We start from the raw sequence: 24,696 nt of genomic DNA, 5'->3' as shown, positions 1-24,696 counted from the left end.
CCCCCCCCCCATAGCCCACCCCTCCCCATGCCGACAGGTGTCTTTTTTCAGCCATGAAAGATTTGCCGCCGTAGTGCCCCAGCAGCAGGTGTCTGTAAAAAAAAACGCTCAGGACAGGCTTTCCGCAGGCCAAGAAATGATTCCAGCTGTGAAAGGCGGAGCTGCAAGTTGGGATAGAGCGAGGTGTCCGGAGGTGAATGAAAAGGGGTATTCCGGCCACAAGCAATTCTCGCTCCCTCACCCAGCTAGCAGTTATCATCTGTCCAGTGGGTGGCGATAATTGCTTCTGGCCGGGATGCCCCTTTGAAGGAAGAAGGTGAGATGGGTGCGAATGATTGCAAGCTGCTTTTTCAGCAGGCTTCTCTTTGCTAGGGCGTATTGCCCGCAAGGATGTTGTGCTGGTGTGGCGCTGTAAATGAGCCTGCAGGTTAGCGGTGATTGCCTCCAGCCCTGCGGGAGGCATGGGTACTATGGAAGTGAAGCCTAGTCTCAAAAGTAAGAAGCAAGAATGGTGGTGGGCAGGAGTCTAACAAGCATACTGGGGTTTTGCAAGGATTAAAGAGCAGGAGAGAGAAAGCGAATGCAATGAAGCAAGTGAGCGGTTGAAAAAGTGAATGTAAACTAGGCATAGAGGAGAGTGACCCCTGCTGGTTGACGTGAGGAAAAGCAAAAGCAAAAGTAAAAGCCTACAGCACCTGGTATTCCCAGGCGGTCTCCCATCCAAGTACTAACCAGGCCCGACCCTGCTTAGCTTCCGAGATCAGACGAGATCGGGCGTGTTCAGGGTGGTGTGGCCGTAGGCGGAAGCAAGCCTCTCACTTGCTGCTCTTCTCCTTTGCAGTCTGGCAGGCTTTTCCAGAGCTGAACACTAAGGGCCAGATTTAGCATTAGCTCAGGTCAGAATAATGGAGTGAAAAAGTCCCCAAAAAAGTCCCAAACGCTAAAACTGCGCACAAATTTGCAACTTTTTTCTGCTCTGCACTATGCTCGCCAGTTTTCTGAAAGTGGGCGTGTTTTCTTATGTAAATTAATCTAATCTAATGTAAAAAGTCGCAAAAAAGTGGCAATTTCACTCCAGTGAGGACCATGCTTATCTTATGAGACTTTTTAATAGAACATGCGACTTTTTCATAAAAACTTGCGACTTTTTCATAACAACGTGCGACTTTTGTAAAGCTGCTTACTGACGGATAAACTGCTACCGTCAAACCAGATTTATTACAGTCTTAAAGGGCCGATCATAAATCTGACTTGGCTAAAACTGACTTTAGCCATATGTTAAAGGGGAGTGAGCTGTCAGAGTAATGATAAATCTGTCCCTAGGCCTTTTTCTTCTTTCCTTCCTCTTCCTTTTTTTGCTCCCTAAAGCCTGTCTGCAGCGTAGAGCGCCTAGGAAGCTCCGGCGCCCAGCTAGCCGCCTCTAGTCCCACGCCAGCCACCTCACCCGTCACAGTCTCCCGTCTGCCTACCTCTTTACAAGGCCTTAGCCGAAACTCCCCCCACCTCCCCCGCGCTCTGGCCACCTCCTGGCCTGCATGTGCTCACCCACTCAATGGCTCTCTTACACACAGTTCCCCTTAGCAGAGGGGGACATTCCTTCTGCTGGCCGGCCATAAACGGGCAGGCACCAGCCCCAAAGCCTGGCCCAGCTGCCTTGAACCCTTTAATTTCCAAATGCCAGTATACCGGGAGGTTGTGATCAGGCCTTGGCTGCCTGGACTAAGAGCTAGGTGGGAGGCCTGCAGGGGAGGCTCGGGGAGAAGCCATTAGCAGCCAAACCGTCCCCGAGGCCTCTTGCGCTTTTCTCCTCTGGGAAGCGCCAAGTCGCTGTGCGTAGCGGCGTCGATTCATGCTGGCCGATCTGAGCGGGAGATGACAAAAATGGAAACGAGGAAGCGCAGACGGTCTACAGCACCCGCTCTTCCCTGGAGGTCTCCCATCCAAGTACTGACCGAGCCCAACCCTGCTTTGCTTCTGAGATCGGACGAGATCAGGCGTACCCAGGGTGGCATGGCCGGTAGACACCACCTGTCTTGTCGCCCAGGCAGCCTTCCTGGAGCTTGCACGGAGTCGAAGCGGCGCGCACGCTTGGTGAGCCGAGGACTGGCCAGGAACAGGAGGTGGCGCCGGAACAGCGCTAAACGGCCAACGCCCTCGGGACTTCAGCGACGGACTTCCTTCCCCTCTGTCCAGCATCGAGGGACATCTGGTTGGGGGCATGGCAAAACGCCTAACACAGTCAGGAGCTTTCGAGCCGTGAATTCTGGCACAGCGCCACTCTGGCCCATTAGGGGACGGGTCTGAACGGCCAATGGGTTAAGACCCGCCCCCCCCCCATAGCCCACCCCTCCCCATGCCGACAGGTGTCTTTTTTCAGCCATGAAAGATTTGCCGCCGTAGCGCCCCAGCAGCAGGTGTCTGTAAAAAAAAACGCTCAGGACAGGCTTTCCGCAGGCCAAGAAATGATTCCAGCTGTGAAAGGCGGAGCTGCAAGTTGGGATAGAGCGAGGTGTCCGGAGGTGAATGAAAAGGGGTATTCCGGCCACAAGCAATTCTCGCTCCCTCACCCAGCTAGCAGTTATCATCTGTCCAGTGGGTGGCGATAATTGCTTCTGGCCGGGATGCCCCTTTGAAGGAAGAAGGTGAGATGGGTGCGAATGATTGCAAGCTGCTTTTTCAGCAGGCTTCTCTTTGCTAGGGCGTATTGCCCGCAAGGATGTTGTGCTGGTGTGGCGCTGTAAATGAGCCTGCAGGTTAGCGGTGATTGCCTCCAGCCCTGCTGGAGGCATGGGTACTATGGAAGTGAAGCCTAGTCTCAAAAGTAAGAAGCAAGAATGGTGGTGGGCAGGAGTCTAACAAGCATACTGGGGTTTTGCAAGGGTTAAAGAGCAGGAGAGAGAAAGCGAATGCAATGAAGCAAGTGAGCGGTTGAAAAAGTGAATGTAAACTAGGCATAGAGGAGAGTGACCCCTGCTGGTTGACGTGAGGAAAAGCAAAAGCAAAAGTAAAAGCCTACAGCACCTGGTATTCCCAGGCGGTCTCCCATCCAAGTACTAACCAGGCCCGACCCTGCTTAGCTTCCGAGATCAGACGAGATCGGGCGTGTTCAGGGTGGTGTGGCCGTAGGCGGAAGCAAGCCTCTCACTTGCTGCTCTTCTCCTTTGCAGTCTGGCAGGCTTTTCCAGAGCTGAACACTAAGGGCCAGATTTAGCATTAGCTCAGGTCAGAATAATGGAGTGAAAAAGTCCCCAAAAAAGTCCCAAACGCTAAAACTGCGCACAAATTTGCAACTTTTTTCTGCTCTGCACTATGCTCGCCAGTTTTCTGAAAGTGGGCGTGTTTTCTTATGTAAATTAATCTAATCTAATGTAAAAAGTCGCAAAAAAGTGGCAATTTCACTCCAGTGAGGACCATGCTTATCTTATGAGACTTTTTAATAGAACATGCGACTTTTTCATAAAAACTTGCGACTTTTTCATAACAACGTGCGACTTTTGTAAAGCTGCTTACTGACGGATAAACTGCTACCGTCAAACCAGATTTATTACAGTCTTAAAGGGCCGATCATAAATCTGACTTGGCTAAAACTGACTTTAGCCATATGTTAAAGGGGAGTGAGCTGTCAGAGTAATGATAAATCTGTCCCTAGGCCTTTTTCTTCTTTCCTTCCTCTTCCTTTTTTTGCTCCCTAAAGCCTGTCTGCAGCGTAGAGCGCCTAGGAAGCTCCGGCGCCCAGCTAGCCGCCTCTAGTCCCACGCCAGCCACCTCACCCGTCACAGTCTCCCGTCTGCCTACCTCTTTACAAGGCCTTAGCCGAAACTCCCCCCACCTCCCCCGCGCTCTGGCCACCTCCTGGCCTGCATGTGCTCACCCACTCAATGGCTCTCTTACACACAGTTCCCCTTAGCAGAGGGGGACATTCCTTCTGCTGGCCGGCCATAAACGGGCAGGCACCAGCCCCAAAGCCTGGCCCAGCTGCCTTGAACCCTTTAATTTCCAAATGCCAGTATACCGGGAGGTTGTGATCAGGCCTTGGCTGCCTGGACTAAGAGCTAGGTGGGAGGCCTGCAGGGGAGGCTCGGGGAGAAGCCATTAGCAGCCAAACCGTCCCCGAGGCCTCTTGCGCTTTTCTCCTCTGGGAAGCGCCAAGTCGCTGTGCGTAGCGGCGTCGATTCATGCTGGCCGATCTGAGCGGGAGATGACAAAAATGGAAACGAGGAAGCGCAGACGGTCTACAGCACCCGCTCTTCCCTGGAGGTCTCCCATCCAAGTACTGACCGAGCCCAACCCTGCTTTGCTTCTGAGATCGGACGAGATCAGGCGTACCCAGGGTGGCATGGCCGGTAGACACCACCCGTCTTGTCGCCCAGGCAGCCTTCCTGGAGCTTGCACGGAGTCGAAGCGGCGCGCACGCTTGGTGAGCCGAGGACTGGCCAGGAACAGGAGGTGGCGCCGGAACAGCGCTAAACGGCCAACGCCCTCGGGACTTCAGCGACGGACTTCCTTCCCCTCTGTCCAGCATCGAGGGACATCTGGTTGGGGGCATGGCAAAACGCCTAACACAGTCAGGAGCTTTCGAGCCGTGAATTCTGGCACAGCGCCACTCTGGCCCATTAGGGGACGGGTCTGAACGGCCAATGGGTTAAGACCCGCCCCCCCCCCATAGCCCACCCCTCCCCATGCCGACAGGTGTCTTTTTTCAGCCATGAAAGATTTGCCGCCGTAGCGCCCCAGCAGCAGGTGTCTGTAAAAAAAAACGCTCAGGACAGGCTTTCCGCAGGCCAAGAAATGATTCCAGCTGTGAAAGGCGGAGCTGCAAGTTGGGATAGAGCGAGGTGTCCGGAGGTGAATGAAAAGGGGTATTCCGGCCACAAGCAATTCTCGCTCCCTCACCCAGCTAGCAGTTATCATCTGTCCAGTGGGTGGCGATAATTGCTTCTGGCCGCGATGCCCCTTTGAAGGAAGAAGGTGAGATGGGTGCGAATGATTGCAAGCTGCTTTTTCAGCAGGCTTCTCTTTGCTAGGGCGTATTGCCCGCAAGGATGTTGTGCTGGTGTGGCGCTGTAAATGAGCCTGCAGGTTAGCGGTGATTGCCTCCAGCCCTGCTGGAGGCATGGGTACTATGGAAGTGAAGCCTAGTCTCAAAAGTAAGAAGCAAGAATGGTGGTGGGCAGGAGTCTAACAAGCATACTGGGGTTTTGCAAGGGTTAAAGAGCAGGAGAGAGAAAGCGAATGCAATGAAGCAAGTGAGCGGTTGAAAAAGTGAATGTAAACTAGGCATAGAGGAGAGTGACCCCTGCTGGTTGACGTGAGGAAAGCAAAAGCAAAAGTAAAAGCCTACAGCACCTGGTATTCCCAGGCGGTCTCCCATCCAAGTACTAACCAGGCCCGACCCTGCTTAGCTTCCGAGATCAGACGAGATCGGGCGTGTTCAGGGTGGTGTGGCCGTAGGCGGAAGCAAGCCTCTCACTTGCTGCTCTTCTCCTTTGCAGTCTGGCAGGCTTTTCCAGAGCTGAACACTAAGGGCCAGATTTAGCATTAGCTCAGGTCAGAATAATGGAGTGAAAAAGTCCCCAAAAAAGTCCCAAACGCTAAAACTGCGCACAAATTTGCAACTTTTTTCTGCTCTGCACTATGCTCGCCAGTTTTCTGAAAGTGGGCGTGTTTTCTTATGTAAATTAATCTAATCTAATGTAAAAAGTCGCAAAAAAGTGGCAATTTCACTCCAGTGAGGACCATGCTTATCTTATGAGACTTTTTAATAGAACATGCGACTTTTTCATAAAAACTTGCGACTTTTTCATAACAACGTGCGACTTTTGTAAAGCTGCTTACTGACGGATAAACTGCTACCGTCAAACCAGATTTATTACAGTCTTAAAGGGCCGATCATAAATCTGACTTGGCTAAAACTGACTTTAGCCATATGTTAAAGGGGAGTGAGCTGTCAGAGTAATGATAAATCTGTCCCTAGGCCTTTTTCTTCTTTCCTTCCTCTTCCTTTTTTTGCTCCCTAAAGCCTGTCTGCAGCGTAGAGCGCCTAGGAAGCTCCGGCGCCCAGCTAGCCGCCTCTAGTCCCACGCCAGCCACCTCACCCGTCACAGTCTCCCGTCTGCCTACCTCTTTACAAGGCCTTAGCCGAAACTCCCCCCACCTCCCCCGCGCTCTGGCCACCTCCTGGCCTGCATGTGCTCACCCACTCAATGGCTCTCTTACACACAGTTCCCCTTAGCAGAGGGGGACATTCCTTCTGCTGGCCGGCCATAAACGGGCAGGCACCAGCCCCAAAGCCTGGCCCAGCTGCCTTGAACCCTTTAATTTCCAAATGCCAGTATACCGGGAGGTTGTGATCAGGCCTTGGCTGCCTGGACTAAGAGCTAGGTGGGAGGCCTGCAGGGGAGGCTCGGGGAGAAGCCATTAGCAGCCAAACCGTCCCCGAGGCCTCTTGCGCTTTTCTCCTCTGGGAAGCGCCAAGTCGCTGTGCGTAGCGGCGTCGATTCATGCTGGCCGATCTGAGCGGGAGATGACAAAAATGGAAACGAGGAAGCGCAGACGGTCTACAGCACCCGCTCTTCCCTGGAGGTCTCCCATCCAAGTACTGACCGAGCCCAACCCTGCTTTGCTTCTGAGATCAGACGAGATCAGGCGTACCCAGGGTGGCATGGCCGGTAGACACCACCTGTCTTGTCGCCCAGGCAGCCTTCCTGGAGCTTGCACGGAGTCGAAGCGGCGCGCACGCTTGGTGAGCCGAGGACTGGCCAGGAACAGGAGGTGGCGCCGGAACAGCGCTAAACGGCCAACGCCCTCGGGACTTCAGTGACGGACTTCCTTCCCCTCTGTCCAGCATCGAGGGACATCTGGTTGGGGGCATGGCAAAACGCCTAACACAGTCAGGAGCTTTCGAGCCGTGAATTCTGGCACAGCGCCACTCTGGCCCATTAGGGGACGGGTCTGAACGGCCAATGGGTTAAGACCTGCCCCCCCCCCATAGCCCACCCCTCCCCATGCCGACAGGTGTCTTTTTTCAGCCATGAAAGATTTGCCGCCGTAGCGCCCCAGCAGCAGGTGTCTGTAAAAAAAAACGCTCAGGACAGGCTTTCCGCAGGCCAAGAAATGATTCCAGCTGTGAAAGGCGGAGCTGCAAGTTGGGATAGAGCGAGGTGTCCGGAGGTGAATGAAAAGGGGTATTCCGGCCACAAGCAATTCTCGCTCCCTCACCCAGCTAGCAGTTATCATCTGTCCAGTGGGTGGCGATAATTGCTTCTGGCCGGGATGCCCCTTTGAAGGAAGAAGGTGAGATGGGTGCGAATGATTGCAAGCTGCTTTTTCAGCAGGCTTCTCTTTGCTAGGGCGTATTGCCCGCAAGGATGTTGTGCTGGTGTGGCGCTGTAAATGAGCCTGCAGGTTAGCGGTGATTGCCTCCAGCCCTGCTGGAGGCATGGGTACTATGGAAGTGAAGCCTAGTCTCAAAAGTAAGAAGCAAGAATGGTGGTGGGCAGGAGTCTAACAAGCATACTGGGGTTTTGCAAGGGTTAAAGAGCAGGAGAGAGAAAGCGAATGCAATGAAGCAAGTGAGCGGTTGAAAAAGTGAATGTAAACTAGGCATAGAGGAGAGTGACCCCTGCTGGTTGACGTGAGGAAAAGCAAAAGCAAAAGTAAAAGCCTACAGCACCTGGTATTCCCAGGCGGTCTCCCATCCAAGTACTAACCAGGCCCGACCCTGCTTAGCTTCCGAGATCAGACGAGATCGGGCGTGTTCAGGGTGGTGTGGCCGTAGGCGGAAGCAAGCCTCTCACTTGCTGCTCTTCTCCTTTGCAGTCTGGCAGGCTTTTCCAGAGCTGAACACTAAGGGCCAGATTTAGCATTAGCTCAGGTCAGAATAATGGAGTGAAAAAGTCCCCAAAAAAGTCCCAAACGCTAAAACTGCGCACAAATTTGCAACTTTTTTCTGCTCTGCACTATGCTCGCCAGTTTTCTGAAAGTGGGCGTGTTTTCTTATGTAAATTAATCTAATCTAATGTAAAAAGTCGCAAAAAAGTGGCAATTTCACTCCAGTGAGGACCATGCTTATCTTATGAGACTTTTTAATAGAACATGCGACTTTTTCATAAAAACTTGCGACTTTTTCATAACAACGTGCGACTTTTGTAAAGCTGCTTACTGACGGATAAACTGCTACCGTCAAACCAGATTTATTACAGTCTTAAAGGGCCGATCATAAATCTGACTTGGCTAAAACTGACTTTAGCCATATGTTAAAGGGGAGTGAGCTGTCAGAGTAATGATAAATCTGTCCCTAGGCCTTTTTCTTCTTTCCTTCCTCTTCCTTTTTTTGCTCCCTAAAGCCTGTCTGCAGCGTAGAGCGCCTAGGAAGCTCCGGCGCCCAGCTAGCCGCCTCTAGTCCCACGCCAGCCACCTCACCCGTCACAGTCTCCCGTCTGCCTACCTCTTTACAAGGCCTTAGCCGAAACTCCCCCCACCTCCCCCGCGCTCTGGCCACCTCCTGGCCTGCATGTGCTCACCCACTCAATGGCTCTCTTACACACAGTTCCCCTTAGCAGAGGGGGACATTCCTTCTGCTGGCCGGCCATAAACGGGCAGGCACCAGCCCCAAAGCCTGGCCCAGCTGCCTTGAACCCTTTAATTTCCAAATGCCAGTATACCGGGAGGTTGTGATCAGGCCTTGGCTGCCTGGACTAAGAGCTAGGTGGGAGGCCTGCAGGGGAGGCTCGGGGAGAAGCCATTAGCAGCCAAACCGTCCCCGAGGCCTCTTGCGCTTTTCTCCTCTGGGAAGCGCCAAGTCGCTGTGCGTAGCGGCGTCGATTCATGCTGGCCGATCTGAGCGGGAGATGACAAAAATGGAAACGAGGAAGCGCAGACGGTCTACAGCACCCGCTCTTCCCTGGAGGTCTCCCATCCAAGTACTGACCGAGCCCAACCCTGCTTTGCTTCTGAGATCAGACGAGATCAGGCGTACCCAGGGTGGCATGGCCGGTAGACACCACCCGTCTTGTCGCCCAGGCAGCCTTCCTGGAGCTTGCACGGAGTCGAAGCGGCGCGCACGCTTGGTGAGCCGAGGACTGGCCAGGCACAGGAGGTGGCGCCGGAACAGCGCTAAACGGCCAACGCCCTCGGGACTTCAGCGACGGACTTCCTTCCCCTCTGTCCAGCATCGAGGGACATCTGGTTGGGGGCATGGCAAAACGCCTAACACAGTCAGGAGCTTTCGAGCCGTGAATTCTGGCACAGCGCCACTCTGGCCCATTAGGGGACGGGTCTGAACGGCCAATGGGTTAAGACCCGCCCCCCCCCCATAGCCCACCCCTCCCCATGCCGACAGGTGTCTTTTTTCAGCCATGAAAGATTTGCCGCCGTAGTGCCCCAGCAGCAGGTGTCTGTAAAAAAAAACGCTCAGGACAGGCTTTCCGCAGGCCAAGAAATGATTCCAGCTGTGAAAGGCGGAGCTGCAAGTTGGGATAGAGCGAGGTGTCCGGAGGTGAATGAAAAGGGGTATTCCGGCCACAAGCAATTCTCGCTCCCTCACCCAGCTAGCAGTTATCATCTGTCCAGTGGGTGGCGATAATTGCTTCTGGCCGCGATGCCCCTTTGAAGGAAGAAGGTGAGATGGGTGCGAATGATTGCAAGCTGCTTTTTCAGCAGGCTTCTCTTTGCTAGGGCGTATTGCCCGCAAGGATGTTGTGCTGGTGTGGCGCTGTAAATGAGCCTGCAGGTTAGCGGTGATTGCCTCCAGCCCTGCGGGAGGCATGGGTACTATGGAAGTGAAGCCTAGTCTCAAAAGTAAGAAGCAAGAATGGTGGTGGGCAGGAGTCTAACAAGCATACTGGGGTTTTGCAAGGGTTAAAGAGCAGGAGAGAGAAAGCGAATGCAATGAAGCAAGTGAGCGGTTGAAAAAGTGAATGTAAACTAGGCATAGAGGAGAGTGACCCCTGCTGGTTGACGTGAGGAAAAGCAAAAGCAAAAGTAAAAGCCTACAGCACCTGGTATTCCCAGGCGGTCTCCCATCCAAGTACTAACCAGGCCCGACCCTGCTTAGCTTCCGAGATCAGACGAGATCGGGCGTGTTCAGGGTGGTGTGGCCGTAGGCGGAAGCAAGCCTCTCACTTGCTGCTCTTCTCCTTTGCAGTCTGGCAGGCTTTTCCAGAGCTGAACACTAAGGGCCAGATTTAGCATTAGCTCAGGTCAGAATAATGGAGTGAAAAAGTCCCCAAAAAAGTCCCAAACGCTAAAACTGCGCACAAATTTGCAACTTTTTTCTGCTCTGCACTATGCTCGCCAGTTTTCTGAAAGTGGGCGTGTTTTCTTATGTAAATTAATCTAATCTAATGTAAAAAGTCGCAAAAAAGTGGCAATTTCACTCCAGTGAGGACCATGCTTATCTTATGAGACTTTTTAATAGAACATGCGACTTTTTCATAAAAACTTGCGACTTTTTCATAACAACGTGCGACTTTTGTAAAGCTGCTTACTGACGGATAAACTGCTACCGTCAAACCAGATTTATTACAGTCTTAAAGGGCCGATCATAAATCTGACTTGGCTAAAACTGACTTTAGCCATATGTTAAAGGGGAGGGAGCTGTCAGAGTAATGATAAATCTGTCCCTAGGCCTTTTTCTTCTTTCCTTCCTCTTCCTTTTTTTGCTCCCTAAAGCCTGTCTGCAGCGTAGAGCGCCTAGGAAGCTCCGGCGCCCAGCTAGCCGCCTCTAGTCCCACGCCAGCCACCTCACCCGTCACAGTCTCCCGTCTGCCTACCTCTTTACAAGGCCTTAGCCGAAACTCCCCCCACCTCCCCCGCGCTCTGGCCACCTCCTGGCCTGCATGTGCTCACCCACTCAATGGCTCTCTTACACACAGTTCCCCTTAGCAGAGGGGGACATTCCTTCTGCTGGCCGGCCATAAACGGGCAGGCACCAGCCCCAAAGCCTGGCCCAGCTGCCTTGAACCCTTTAATTTCCAAATGCCAGTATACCGGGAGGTTGTGATCAGGCCTTGGCTGCCTGGACTAAGAGCTAGGTGGGAGGCCTGCAGGGGAGGCTCGGGGAGAAGCCATTAGCAGCCAAACCGTCCCCGAGGCCTCTTGCGCTTTTCTCCTCTGGGAAGCGCCAAGTCGCTGTGCGTAGCGGCGTCGATTCATGCTGGCCGATCTGAGCGGGAGATGACAAAAATGGAAACGAGGAAGCGCAGACGGTCTACAGCACCCGCTCTTCCCTGGAGGTCTCCCATCCAAGTACTGACCGAGCCCAACCCTGCTTTGCTTCTGAGATCGGACGAGATCAGGCGTACCCAGGGTGGCATGGCCGGTAGACACCACCCGTCTTGTCGCCCAGGCAGCCTTCCTGGAGCTTGCACGGAGTCGAAGCGGCGCGCACGCTTGGTGAGCCGAGGACTGGCCAGGAACAGGAGGTGGCGCCGGAACAGCGCTAAACGGCCAACGCCCTCGGGACTTCAGCGACGGACTTCCTTCCCCTCTGTCCAGCATCGAGGGACATCTGGTTGGGGGCATGGCAAAACGCCTAACACAGTCAGGAGCTTTCGAGCCGTGAATTCTGGCACAGCGCCACTCTGGCCCATTAGGGGACGGGTCTGAACGGCCAATGGGTTAAGACCCGCCCCCCCCCCATAGCCCACCCCTCCCCATGCCGACAGGGGTCTTTTTTCAGCCATGAAAGATTTGCCGCCGTAGTGCCCCAGCAGCAGGTGTCTGTAAAAAAAAACGCTCAGGACAGGCTTTCCGCAGGCCAAGAAATGATTCCAGCTGTGAAAGGCGGAGCTGCAAGTTGGGATAGAGCGAGGTGTCCGGAGGTGAATGAAAAGGGGTATTCCGGCCACAAGCAATTCTCGCTCCCTCACCCAGCTAGCAGTTATCATCTGTCCAGTGGGTGGCGATAATTGCTTCTGGCCGGGATGCCCCTTTGAAGGAAGAAGGTGAGATGGGTGCGAATGATTGCAAGCTGCTTTTTCAGCAGGCTTCTCTTTGCTAGGGCGTATTGCCCGCAAGGATGTTGTGCTGGTGTGGCGCTGTAAATGAGCCTGCAGGTTAGCGGTGATTGCCTCCAGCCCTGCTGGAGGCATGGGTACTATGGAAGTGAAGCCTAGTCTCAAAAGTAAGAAGCAAGAATGGTGGTGGGCAGGAGTCTAACAAGCATACTGGGGTTTTGCAAGGGTTAAAGAGCAGGAGAGAGAAAGCGAATGCAATGAAGCAAGTGAGCGGTTGAAAAAGTGAATGTAAACTAGGCATAGAGGAGAGTGACCCCAGCTGGTTGACGTGAGGAAAAGCAAAAGCAAAAGTAAAAGCCTACAGCACCTGGTATTCCCAGGCGGTCTCCCATCCAAGTACTAACCAGGCCCGACCCTGCTTAGCTTCCGAGATCAGACGAGATCGGGCGTGTTCAGGGTGGTGTGGCCGTAGGCGGAAGCAAGCCTCTCACTTGCTGCTCTTCTCCTTTGCAGTCTGGCAGGCTTTTCCAGAGCTGAACACTAAGGGCCAGATTTAGCATTAGCTCAGGTCAGAATAATGGAGTGAAAAAGTCCCCAAAAAAGTCCCAAACGCTAAAACTGCGCACAAATTTGCAACTTTTTTCTGCTCTGCACTATGCTCGCCAGTTTTCTGAAAGTGGGCGTGTTTTCTTATGTAAATTAATCTAATCTAATGTAAAAAGTCGCAAAAAAGTGGCAATTTCACTCCAGTGAGGACCATGCTTATCTTATGAGACTTTTTAATAGAACATGCGACTTTTTCATAAAAACTTGCGACTTTTTCATAACAACGTGCGACTTTTGTAAAGCTGCTTACTGACGGATAAACTGCTACCGTCAAACCAGATTTATTACAGTCTTAAAGGGCCGATCATAAATCTGACTTGGCTAAAACTGACTTTAGCCATATGTTAAAGGGGAGTGAGCTGTCAGAGTAATGATAAATCTGTCCCTAGGCCTTTTTCTTCTTTCCTTCCTCTTCCTTTTTTTGCTCCCTAAAGCCTGTCTGCAGCGTAGAGCGCCTAGGAAGCTCCGGCGCCCAGCTAGCCGCCTCTAGTCCCACGCCAGCCACCTCACCCGTCACAGTCTCCCGTCTGCCTACCTCTTTACAAGGCCTTAGCCGAAACTCCCCCCACCTCCCCCGCGCTCTGGCCACCTCCTGGCCTGCATGTGCTCACCCACTCAATGGCTCTCTTACACACAGTTCCCCTTAGCAGAGGGGGACATTCCTTCTGCTGGCCGGCCATAAACGGGCAGGCACCAGCCCCAAAGCCTGGCCCAGCTGCCTTGAACCCTTTAATTTCCAAATGCCAGTATACCGGGAGGTTGTGATCAGGCCTTGGCTGCCTGGACTAAGAGCTAGGTGGGAGGCCTGCAGGGGAGGCTCGGGGAGAAGCCATTAGCAGCCAAACCGTCCCCGAGGCCTCTTGCGCTTTTCTCCTCTGGGAAGCGCCAAGTCGCTGTGCGTAGCGGCGTCGATTCATGCTGGCCGATCTGAGCGGGAGATGACAAAAATGGAAACAAGGAAGCGCAGACGGTCTACAGCACCCGCTCTTCCCTGGAGGTCTCCCATCCAAGTACTGACCGAGCCCAACCCTGCTTTGCTTCTGAGATCGGACGAGATCAGGCGTACCCAGGGTGGCATGGCCGGTAGACACCACCTGTCTTGTCGCCCAGGCAGCCTTCCTGGAGCTTGCACGGAGTCGAAGCGGCGCGCACGCTTGGTGAGCCGAGGACTGGCCAGGAACAGGAGGTGGCGCCGGAACAGCGCTAAACGGCCAACGCCCTCGGGACTTCAGTGACGGACTTCCTTCCCCTCTGTCCAGCATCGAGGGACATCTGGTTGGGGGCATGGCAAAACGCCTAACACAGTCAGGAGCTTTCGAGCCGTGAATTCTGGCACAGCGCCACTCTTGCCCATTAGGGGACGGGTCTGAACGGCCAATGGGTTAAGACCTGCCCCCCCCCCCTAGCCCACCCCTCCCCATGCCGACAGGTGTCTTTTTTCAGCCATGAAAGATTTGCCGCCGTAGCGCCCCAGCAGCAGGTGTCTGTAAAAAAAAACGCTCAGGACAGGCTTTCCGCAGGCCAAGAAATGATTCCAGCTGTGAAAGGCGGAGCTGCAAGTTGGGATAGAGCGAGGTGTCCGGAGGTGAATGAAAAGGGGTATTCCGGCCACAAGCAATTCTCGCTCCCTCACCCAGCTAGCAGTTATCATCTGTCCAGTGGGTGGCGATAATTGCTTCTGGCCGGGATGCCCCTTTGAAGGAAGAAGGTGAGATGGGTGCGAATGATTGCAAGCTGCTTTTTCAGCAGGCTTCTCTTTGCTAGGGCGTATTGCCCGCAAGGATGTTGTGCTGGTGTGGCGCTGTAAATGAGCCTGCAGGTTAGCGGTGATTGCCTCCAGCCCTGCGGGAGGCATGGGTACTATGGAAGTGAAGCCTAGTCTCAAAAGTAAGAAGCAAGAATGGTGGTGGGCAGGAGTCTAACAAGCATACTGGGGTTTTGCAAGGATTAAAGAGCAGGAGAGAGAAAGCGAATGCAATGAAGCAAGTGAGCGGTTGAAAAAGTGAATGTAAACTAGGCATAGAGGAGAGTGACCCCTGCTGGTTGACGTGAGGAAAAGCAAAAGCAAAAGTAAAAGCCTACAGCACCTGGTATTCCCAGGCGGTCTCCCATCCAAGTACTAACCAGGCCCGACCCTGCTTAGCTTCCGAGATCAGACGAGATCGGGCGTGTTCAGGGTGGTGTGGCCGTAGGCGGAAGCAAGCCTCTCACTTGCTGCTCTTCTCCTTTGCAGTCTGGCAGGCTTTTCCAGAGCTGAACACTAAGGGCCAGATTTAGCATTAGCTCAGGTCAGAATAATGGAGTGAAAAAGTCCCCAAAAAAGTCCCAAACGCTAAAACTGCGCACAAATTTGCAACTTTTTTCTGCTCTGCACTATGCTCGCCAGTTTTCTGAAAGTGGGCGTGTTTTCTTATGTAAATTAATCTAATCTAATGTAAAAAGTCGCAAAAAAGTGGCAATTTCACTCCAGTGAGGACCATGCTTATCTTATGAGACTTTTTAATAGAACATGCGACTTTTTCATAAAAACTTGCGACTTTTTCATAACAACGTGCGACTTTTGTAAAGCTGCTTACTGACGGATAAACTGCTACCGTCAAACCAGATTTATTACAGTCTTAAAGGGCCGATCATAAATCTGACTTGGCTAAAACTGACTTTAGCCATATGTTAAAGTGGAGTGAGCTGTCAGAGTAATGATAAATCTGTCCCTAGGCCTTTTTCTTCTTTCCTTCCTCTTCCTTTTTTTGCTCCCTAAAGCCTGTCTGCAGCGTAGAGCGCCTAGGAAGCTCCGGCGCCCAGCTAGCCGCCTCTAGTCCCACGCCAGCCACCTCACCCGTCACAGTCTCCCGTCTGCCTACCTCTTTACAAGGCCTTAGCCGAAACTCCCCCCACCTCCCCCGCGCTCTGGCCACCTCCTGGCCTGCATGTGCTCACCCACTCAATGGCTCTCTTACACACAGTTCCCCTTAGCAGAGGGGGACATTCCTTCTGCTGGCCGGCCATAAACGGGCAGGCACCAGCCCCAAAGCCTGGCCCAGCTGCCTTGAACCCTTTAATTTCCAAATGCCAGTATACCGGGAGGTTGTGATCAGGCCTTGGCTGCCTGGACTAAGAGCTAGGTGGGAGGCCTGCAGGGGAGGCTCGGGGAGAAGCCATTAGCAGCCAAACCGTCCCCGAGGCCTCTTGCGCTTTTCTCCTCTGGGAAGCGCCAAGTCGCTGTGCGTAGCGGCGTCGATTCATGCTGGCCGATCTGAGCGGGAGATGACAAAAATGGAAACGAGGAAGCGCAGACGGTCTACAGCACCCGCTCTTCCCTGGAGGTCTCCCATCCAAGTACTGACCGAGCCCAACCCTGCTTTGCTTCTGAGATCAGACGAGATCAGGCGTACCCAGGGTGGCATGGCCGGTAGACACCACCCGTCTTGTCGCCCAGGCAGCCTTCCTGGAGCTTGCACGGAGTCGAAGCGGCGCGCACGCTTGGTGAGCCGAGGACTGGCCAGGCACAGGAGGTGGCGCCGGAACAGCGCTAAACGGCCAACGCCCTCGGGACTTCAGCGACGGACTTCCTTCCCCTCTGTCCAGCATCGAGGGACATCTGGTTGGGGGCATGGCAAAACGCCTAACACAGTCAGGAGCTTTCGAGCCGTGAATTCTGGCACAGCGCCACTCTGGCCCATTAGGGGACGGGTCTGAACGGCCAATGGGTTAAGACCCGCCCCCCCCCCCATAGCCCACCCCTCCCCATGCCGACAGGTGTCTTTTTTCAGCCATGAAAGATTTGCCGCCGTAGTGCCCCAGCAGCAGGTGTCTGTAAAAAAAAACGCTCAGGACAGGCTTTCCGCAGGCCAAGAAATGATTCCAGCTGTGAAAGGCGGAGCTGCAAGTTGGGATAGAGCGAGGTGTCCGGAGGTGAATGAAAAGGGGTATTCCGGCCACAAGCAATTCTCGCTCCCTCACCCAGCTAGCAGTTATCATCTGTCCAGTGGGTGGCGATAATTGCTTCTGGCCGGGATGCCCCTTTGAAGGAAGAAGGTGAGATGGGTGCGAATGATTGCAAGCTGCTTTTTCAGCAGGCTTCTCTTTGCTAGGGCGTATTGCCCGCAAGGATGTTGTGCTGGTGTGGCGCTGTAAATGAGCCTGCAGGTTAGCGGTGATTGCCTCCAGCCCTGCGGGAGGCATGGGTACTATGGAAGTGAAGCCTAGTCTCAAAAGTAAGAAGCAAGAATGGTGGTGGGCAGGAGTCTAACAAGCATACTGGGGTTTTGCAAGGATTAAAGAGCAGGAGAGAGAAAGCGAATGCAATGAAGCAAGTGAGCGGTTGAAAAAGTGAATGTAAACTAGGCATAGAGGAGAGTGACCCCTGCTGGTTGACGTGAGGAAAAGCAAAAGCAAAAGTAAAAGCCTACAGCACCTGGTATTCCCAGGCGGTCTCCCATCCAAGTACTAACCAGGCCCGACCCTGCTTAGCTTCCGAGATCAGACGAGATCGGGCGTGTTCAGGGTGGTGTGGCCGTAGGCGGAAGCAAGCCTCTCACTTGCTGCTCTTCTCCTTTGCAGTCTGGCAGGCTTTTCCAGAGCTGAACACTAAGGGCCAGATTTAGCATTAGCTCAGGTCAGAATAATGGAGTGAAAAAGTCCCCAAAAAAGTCCCAAACGCTAAAACTGCGCACAAATTTGCAACTTTTTTCTGCTCTGCACTATGCTCGCCAGTTTTCTGAAAGTGGGCGTGTTTTCTTATGTAAATTAATCTAATCTAATGTAAAAAGTCGCAAAAAAGTGGCAATTTCACTCCAGTGAGGACCATGCTTATCTTATGAGACTTTTTAATAGAACATGCGACTTTTTCATAAAAACTTGCGACTTTTTCATAACAACGTGCGACTTTTGTAAAGCTGCTTACTGACGGATAAACTGCTACCGTCAAACCAGATTTATTACAGTCTTAAAGGGCCGATCATAAATCTGACTTGGCTAAAACTGACTTTAGCCATATGTTAAAGGGGAGTGAGCTGTCAGAGTAATGATAAATCTGTCCCTAGGCCTTTTTCTTCTTTCCTTCCTCTTCCTTTTTTTGCTCCCTAAAGCCTGTCTGCAGCGTAGAGCGCCTAGGAAGCTCCGGCGCCCAGCTAGCCGCCTCTAGTCCCACGCCAGCCACCTCACCCGTCACAGTCTCCCGTCTGCCTACCTCTTTACAAGGCCTTAGCCGAAACTCCCCCCACCTCCCCCGCGCTCTGGCCACCTCCTGGCCTGCATGTGCTCACCCACTCAATGGCTCTCTTACACACAGTTCCCCTTAGCAGAGGGGGACATTCCTTCTGCTGGCCGGCCATAAACGGGCAGGCACCAGCCCCAAAGCCTGGCCCAGCTGCCTTGAACCCTTTAATTTCCAAATGCCAGTATACCGGGAGGTTGTGATCAGGCCTTGGCTGCCTGGACTAAGAGCTAGGTGGGAGGCCTGCAGGGGAGGCTCGGGGAGAAGCCATTAGCAGCCAAACCGTCCCCGAGGCCTCTTGCGCTTTTCTCCTCTGGGAAGCGCCAAGTCGCTGTGCGTAGCGGCGTCGATTCATGCTGGCCGATCTGAGCGGGAGATGACAAAAATGTAAACGAGGAAGCGCAGACAGTCTACAGCACCCGCTCTTCCCTGGAGGTCTCCCATCCAAGTACTGACCGAGCCCAACCCTGCTTTGCTTCTGAGATCAGACGAGATCAGGTGTACCCAGGGTGGCATGGCCGGTAGACACCACCTGTCTTGTCGCCCAGGCAGCCTTCCTGGAGCTTGCACGGAGTCGAAGCGGCGCGCACGCTTGGTGAGCCGAGGACTGGCCAGGAACAGGAGGTGGCGCCGGAACAGCGCTAAACGGCCAACGCCCTCGGGACTTCAGCGACGGACTTCCTTCCCCTCTGTCCAGCATCGAGGGACATCTGGTTGGGGGCATGGCAAAACGCCTAACACAGTCAGGAGCTTTCGAGCCGTGAATTCTGGCACAGCGCCACTCTGGCCCATTAGGGGACGGGTCTGAACGGCCAATGGGTTAAGACCCGCCCCCCCCCCCATAGCCCACCCCTCCCCATGCCGACAGGTGTCTTTTTTCAGCCATGAAAGATTTGCCGCCGTAGTGCCCCAGCAGCAGGTGTCTGTAAAAAAAAACGCTCAGGACAGGCTTTCCGCAGGCCAAGAAATGATTCCAGCTGTGAAAGGCGGAGCTGCAAGTTGGGATAGAGCGAGGTGTCCGGAGGTGAATGAAAAGGGGTATTCCGGCCACAAGCAATTCTCGCTCCCTCACCCAGCTAGCAGTTATCATCTGTCCAGTGGGTGGCGATAATTGCTTCTGGCCGGGATGCCCCTTTGAAGGAAGAAGGTGAGATGGGTGCGAATGATTGCAAGCTGCTTTTTCAGCAGGCTTCTCTTTGCTAGGGCGTATTGCCCGCAAGGATGTTGTGCTGGTGTGGCGCTGTAAATGAGCCTGCAGGTTAGCGGTGATTGCCTCCAGCCCTGCGGGAGGCATGGGTACTATGGAAGTGAAGCCTAGTCTCAAAAGTAAGAAGCAAGAATGGTGGTGGGCAGGAGTCTAACAAGCATACTGGGGTTTTGCAAGGGTTAAAGAGCAGGAGAGAGAAAGCGAATGCAATGAAGCAAGTGAGCGGTTGAAAAAGTGAATGTAAACTAGGCATAGAGGAGAGTGACCCCTGCTGGTTGACGTGAGGAAAAGCAAAAGTAAAAGCCTACAGCACCTGGTATTCCCAGGCGGTCTCCCATCCAAGTACTAACCAGGCCCGACCCTGCTTAGCTTCCGAGATCAGACGAGATCGGGCGTGTTCAGGGTGGTGTGGCCGTAGGCGGAAGCAAGCCTCTCACTTGCTGCTCTTCTCCTTTGCAGTCTGGCAGGCTTTTCCAGAGCTGAACACTAAGGGCCAGATTTAGCATTAGCTCAGGTCAGAATAATGGAGTGAAAAAGTCCCCAAAAAAGTCCCAAACGCTAAAACTGCGCACAAATTTGCAACTTTTTTCTGCTCTGCACTATGCTCGCCAGTTTTCTGAAAGTGGGCGTGTTTTCTTATGTAAATTAATCTAATCTAATGTAAAAAGTCGCAAAAAAGTGGCAATTTCACTCCAGTGAGGACCATGCTTATCTTATGAGACTTTTTAATAGAACATGCGACTTTTTCATAAAAACTTGCGACTTTTTCATAACAACGTGCGACTTTTGTAAAGCTGCTTACTGACGGATAAACTGCTACCGTCAAACCAGATTTATTACAGTCTTAAAGGGCCGATCATAAATCTGACTTGGCTAAAACTGACTTTAGCCATATGTTAAAGGGGAGTGAGCTGTCAGAGTAATGATAAATCTGTCCCTAGGCCTTTTTCTTCTTTCCTTCCCCTTCCTTTTTTTGCTCCCTAAAGCCTGACTGCAGCGTAGAGCGCCTAGTAAGCTCCGGCGCCCAGCTAGCCGCCTCTAGTCCCACGCCAGCCACCTCACCCGTCACAGTCTCCCGACTGCCTACCTCTTTACAAGGCCTTAGCCGAAACTCCCCCCACCTCCCCCCGCGCTCTGGCCACCTCCTGGCCTGCATGTGCTCACCCACTCAATGGCTCTCTTACACACAGTTCCCCTTAGCAGAGGGGGACATTCCTTCTGCTGGCCGGCCATAAACGGGCAGGCACCAGCCCCAAAGCCTGGCCCAGCTGCCTTGAACCCTTTAATTTCCAAATGCCAGTATACCGGGAGGTTGTGATCAGGCCTTGGCTGCCTGGACTAAGAGCTAGGTGGGAGGCCTGCAGGGGAGGCTCGGGGAGAAGCCATTAGCAGCCAAACCGTCCCCGAGGCCTCTTGCGCTTTTCTCCTCTGGGAAGCGCCAAGTCGCTGTGCGTAGCGGCGTCGATTCATGCTGGCCGATCTGAGCGGGAGATGACAAAAATGGAAACGAGGAAGCGCAGACGGTCTACAGCACCCGCTCTTCCCTGGAGGTCTCCCATCCAAGTACTGACCGAGCCCAACCCTGCTTTGCTTCTGAGATCGGACGAGATCAGGCGTACCCAGGGTGGCATGGCCGGTAGACACCACCCGTCTTGTCGCCCAGGCAGCCTTCCTGGAGCTTGCACGGAGTCGAAGCGGCGCGCACGCTTGGTGAGCCGAGGACTGGCCAGGAACAGGAGGTGGCGCCGGAACAGCGCTAAACGGCCAACGCCCTCGGGACTTCAGTGACGGACTTCCTTCCCCTCTGTCCAGCATCGAGGGACATCTGGTTGGGGGCATGGCAAAACGCCTAACACAGTCAGGAGCTTTCGAGCCGTGAATTCTGGCACAGCGCCACTCTGGCCCATTAGGGGACGGGTCTGAACGGCCAATGGGTTAAGACCTGCCCCCCCCCCATAGCCCACCCCTCCCCATGCCGACAGGTGTCTTTTTTCAGCCATGAAAGATTTGCCGCCGTAGCGCCCCAGCAGCAGGTGTCTGTAAAAAAAAACGCTCAGGACAGGCTTTCCGCAGGCCAAGAAATGATTCCAGCTGTGAAAGGCGGAGCTGCAAGTTGGGATAGAGCGAGGTGTCCGGAGGTGAATGAAAAGGGGTATTCCGGCCACAAGCAATTCTCGCTCCCTCACCCAGCTAGCAGTTATCATCTGTCCAGTGGGTGGCGATAATTGCTTCTGGCCGGGATGCCCCTTTGAAGGAAGAAGGTGAGATGGGTGCGAATGATTGCAAGCTGCTTTTTCAGCAGGCTTCTCTTTGCTAGGGCGTATTGCCCGCAAGGATGTTGTGCTGGTGTGGCGCTGTAAATGAGCCTGCAGGTTAGCGGTGATTGCCTCCAGCCCTGCTGGAGGCATGGGTACTATGGAAGTGAAGCCTAGTCTCAAAAGTAAGAAGCAAGAATGGTGGTGGGCAGGAGTCTAACAAGCATACTGGGGTTTTGCAAGGGTTAAAGAGCAGGAGAGAGAAAGCGAATGCAATGAAGCAAGTGAGCGGTTGAAAAAGTGAATGTAAACTAGGCATAGAGGAGAGTGACCCCTGCTGGTTGACGTGAGGAAAAGCAAAAGCAAAAGTAAAAGCCTACAGCACCTGGTATTCCCAGGCGGTCTCCCATCCAAGTACTAACCAGGCCCGACCCTGCTTAGCTTCCGAGATCAGGCGTGTTCAGGGTGGTGTGGCCGTAGGCGGAAGCAAGCCTCTCACTTGCTGCTCTTCTCCTTTGCAGTCTGGCAGGCTTTTCCAGAGCTGAACACTAAGGGCCAGATTTAGCATTAGCTCAGGTCAGAATAATGGAGTGAAAAAGTCCCCAAAAAAGTCCCAAACGCTAAAACTGCGCACAAATTTGCAACTTTTTTCTGCTCTGCACTATGCTCGCCAGTTTTCTGAAAGTGGGCGTGTTTTCTTATGTAAATTAATCTAATCTAATGTAAAAAGTCGCAAAAAAGTGGCAATTTCACTCCAGTGAGGACCATGCTTATCTTATGAGACTTTTTAATAGAACATGCGACTTTTTCATAAAAACTTGCGACTTTTTCATAACAACGTGCGACTTTTGTAAAGCTGCTTACTGACGGATAAACTGCTACCGTCAAACCAGATTTATTACAAAAAATAGTGGTAGGTTGTGGTGGCTCACTAGCAAGTAGTTAAGGTATGGTGCTGCAAGCTCATATAGAGGGAATCACCCCACCCTCTCTTAAAGGCAAATGTAGTAATAGAGTAATGAGCGAGCACTCATACACTTGGCAACCAAATTGACATGTGCAGAAAATATTTATTATATCCCCATAAAATAAAAGTAATAAAATTTATAAGAACAATGTAGCAATAATATACAACATTACAATCACATATATTGTGGTAGATATGATCAACACTATATTCATATGACTCAATAGTGTCGATAAATTCAATAATATATATCACACCAAGAAACTTCAAGTATATGCTGTTATTTGGGAAAGAGGGGGTATTATCTTCTAGCGCTCTATCCCAATTTGGGAAACTGAATGTCACTGAAAATGTTGTAGCTGTATTCACTGGGAGCGCAATATGTTCATAAAGTGTCCACAGGAATCCTGATAATGTGAAAAGTCTCTTATAGCATATCCTTTTAAGCTCGATATGAGCTTTGGATTGGAGAAAACTTTAAATCGATGTTTGGCTTACCGTCTAGCGTCTGCTGTCTCCCTATTGCTTCAATGGAGCTTTAAATATTTGCCGGCTTATTCAGTCGCTCCATACAGCAAGCTGGTTTAAATTTCGCAGGAGTTCCAAAGATCGCAGGAGTTGCCACTCTGTTCCGCAATTTCCTTTGGTGCAGCTTTCGACGATAAGAATAGTTAATCCTTTACTGTAGAGATTTTCTTCTGTATGGCCATACAGTATTATCGGAGGCTTTTCAATGCAGGTACATCACTTGTTTCACCATACGCGTTACGGGTAGATTCACTCTCCCTTCCTCAGTGGTCCTTTAAGACTGTAACAAATTTGCAACTTTTTTCTGCTCTGCACTATGCTCGCCAGTTTTCTGAAAGTGGGCGTGTTTTCTTATGTAAATTAATCTCTAGACAGATTTACTATTGGGACTATTGTAAAAAGTCGCAAAAAAGTCGCAATTTCACTCCAGTGAGGACCATGCTTATCTTATGAGACTTTTTAATAGAACATGCAACTTTTTCATAAAAACTTGCGACTTTTTCATAAAAACGTGCGACTTTTGTAAAGCTGCTTACTGACGGATAAACTGCTACCGTCAAACCAGATTTATTACAGTCTTAAAGGGCCGATCATAAATCTGACTTGGCTAAAACTGACTTTAGCCATATGTTAAAGGGGAGTGAGCTGTCAGAGTAATGATAAATCTGTCCCTAGGCCTTTTTCTTCTTTCCTTCCTCTTCCTTTTTTTGCTCCCTACAGCCTGTCTGCAGCGTAGAGCGCCTAGGAAGCTCCGGCGCCCAGCTAGCCGCCTCTAGTCCCACGCCAGCCACCTCACCCGTCACAGTCTCCCGTCTGCCTACCTCTTTACAAGGCCTTAGCCGAAACTCCCCCCACCTCCCCCGCGCTCTGGCCACCTTCTGGCCTGCATGTGCTCACCCACTCAATGGCTCTCTTACACACAGTTCCCCTTAGCAGAGGGGGACATTCCTTCTGCTGGCCGGCCATAAACGGGCAGGCACCAGCCCCAAAGCCTGGCCCAGCTGCCTTGAACCCTTTAATTTCCAAATGCCAGTATACCGGGAGGTTGTGATCAGGCCTTGGCTGCCTGGACTAAGAGCTAGGTGGGAGGCCTGCAGGGGAGGCTCGGGGAGAAGCCATTAGCAGCCAAACGGTCCCCGAGGCCTCTTGCGCTTTTCTCCTCTGGGAAGCGCCAAGTCGCTGTGTGTAGCGGCGTCGATTCATGCTGGCCGATCTGAGCGGGAGATGACAAAAATGTAAACGAGGAAGCGCAGACGGTCTACAGCACCCGCTCTTCCCTGGAGGTCTCCCATCCAAGTACTGACCGAGCCCAACTCTGCTTTGCTTCTGAGATCGGACGAGATCAGGCGTACCCAGGGTGGCATGGCCGGTAGACACCACCTGTGAATGAATCTCTAGACAGATTTACTATTGGGACTATTGTAAAACGTCGCAAAAAAGTTGCAATTTCACTCCAGTGAGGACCATGCTTATCTTATGAGACTTTTCTAATAGAACATGCAACTTTTTCATAAAAACGTGCGACTTTTTCGTAAAGATGTGCGACTTTTGTAAAGCTGCTTACTGACGGATAAACTGCTACCGTCAAACCAGATTTATCACAGTCTTAAAGGGCCGATCATAAATCTGACTTGGCTAAAACTGACTTTAGCCATATGTTAAAGTGGAGTGAGCTGTCAGAGTAATGATAAATCTGGCCCTAGAACTTTTACCCAAACCATTTTTTTTTTTTACCCAAACATTTTTTTTTTATCAAAGACATGTAGAACATTAAATTTAGAGAAAAATTTATATATGGATGTCGTTTTTAAAAAAAAAAAATTACAACTGAAAGTGAAAAATGTAATTTTTTTGCAAAAATTTCGTTAAATTTCGATTAATAACAAAAAAAGTTAAAATGTCAGCAGCAATGAAATACCACCAAATGAAAGCTCTATTAGTGAGAAGAAAAGGAGGTAAAA

At 52.1% G+C, this 24,696-nt stretch overlaps 9 non-coding genes and 11 pseudogenes across 9 annotated transcripts; all 20 read right to left on the bottom strand.

The window, feature by feature from the left end:
• Positions 1-683: 683 nt before the first annotated feature.
• On the bottom strand, positions 684-802 carry LOC120981282. The gene has a single exon (XR_005774693.1). It is a non-coding gene; the product is annotated as a 5S ribosomal RNA (ribosomal RNA).
• A 1,101-nt stretch (positions 803-1,903) lies between these two features.
• LOC120981295 lies at positions 1,904-2,023 on the bottom strand (annotated as a pseudogene).
• A 986-nt stretch (positions 2,024-3,009) lies between these two features.
• Positions 3,010-3,128, bottom strand: LOC120981270. The gene has a single exon (XR_005774682.1). It is a non-coding gene; the product is annotated as a 5S ribosomal RNA (ribosomal RNA).
• A 1,101-nt stretch (positions 3,129-4,229) lies between these two features.
• LOC120981294 lies at positions 4,230-4,349 on the bottom strand (annotated as a pseudogene).
• Positions 4,350-5,334: 985 nt separating this feature from the next.
• On the bottom strand, positions 5,335-5,453 carry LOC120981259. Its single transcript, XR_005774671.1, has one exon. It is a non-coding gene; the product is annotated as a 5S ribosomal RNA (ribosomal RNA).
• Positions 5,454-6,554: 1,101 nt separating this feature from the next.
• On the bottom strand, positions 6,555-6,674 carry LOC120981303 (annotated as a pseudogene).
• Positions 6,675-7,660: 986 nt separating this feature from the next.
• LOC120981247 lies at positions 7,661-7,779 on the bottom strand. Its single transcript, XR_005774660.1, has one exon. It is a non-coding gene; the product is annotated as a 5S ribosomal RNA (ribosomal RNA).
• A 1,101-nt stretch (positions 7,780-8,880) lies between these two features.
• LOC120981302 lies at positions 8,881-9,000 on the bottom strand (annotated as a pseudogene).
• Positions 9,001-9,986: 986 nt separating this feature from the next.
• Positions 9,987-10,105, bottom strand: LOC120981318. The gene has a single exon (XR_005774701.1). It is a non-coding gene; the product is annotated as a 5S ribosomal RNA (ribosomal RNA).
• A 1,101-nt stretch (positions 10,106-11,206) lies between these two features.
• LOC120981293 lies at positions 11,207-11,326 on the bottom strand (annotated as a pseudogene).
• A 986-nt stretch (positions 11,327-12,312) lies between these two features.
• Positions 12,313-12,431, bottom strand: LOC120981312. Its single transcript, XR_005774700.1, has one exon. It is a non-coding gene; the product is annotated as a 5S ribosomal RNA (ribosomal RNA).
• A 1,101-nt stretch (positions 12,432-13,532) lies between these two features.
• LOC120981292 lies at positions 13,533-13,652 on the bottom strand (annotated as a pseudogene).
• Positions 13,653-14,638: 986 nt separating this feature from the next.
• Positions 14,639-14,757, bottom strand: LOC120981301. Its single transcript, XR_005774699.1, has one exon. It is a non-coding gene; the product is annotated as a 5S ribosomal RNA (ribosomal RNA).
• Positions 14,758-15,858: 1,101 nt separating this feature from the next.
• On the bottom strand, positions 15,859-15,978 carry LOC120981299 (annotated as a pseudogene).
• A 987-nt stretch (positions 15,979-16,965) lies between these two features.
• On the bottom strand, positions 16,966-17,084 carry LOC120981289. The gene has a single exon (XR_005774698.1). It is a non-coding gene; the product is annotated as a 5S ribosomal RNA (ribosomal RNA).
• A 1,101-nt stretch (positions 17,085-18,185) lies between these two features.
• Positions 18,186-18,305, bottom strand: LOC120981290 (annotated as a pseudogene).
• Positions 18,306-19,286: 981 nt separating this feature from the next.
• Positions 19,287-19,405, bottom strand: LOC120981240. Its single transcript, XR_005774654.1, has one exon. It is a non-coding gene; the product is annotated as a 5S ribosomal RNA (ribosomal RNA).
• Positions 19,406-20,507: 1,102 nt separating this feature from the next.
• Positions 20,508-20,627, bottom strand: LOC120981291 (annotated as a pseudogene).
• Positions 20,628-21,613: 986 nt separating this feature from the next.
• On the bottom strand, positions 21,614-21,722 carry LOC120981287 (annotated as a pseudogene).
• Positions 21,723-23,990: 2,268 nt separating this feature from the next.
• Positions 23,991-24,110, bottom strand: LOC120981307 (annotated as a pseudogene).
• Positions 24,111-24,696: the final 586 nt, after the last annotated feature.

Source organism: Bufo bufo, chromosome 10, assembly GCF_905171765.1.
Source record: "Bufo bufo chromosome 10, aBufBuf1.1, whole genome shotgun sequence".
NCBI classification, from domain to species: domain Eukaryota; kingdom Metazoa; phylum Chordata; class Amphibia; order Anura; family Bufonidae; genus Bufo; species Bufo bufo.
The sequence above is the reverse complement of the archived record's forward strand: the minus strand, read 5'-3'. Positions and strand labels throughout refer to the sequence as shown.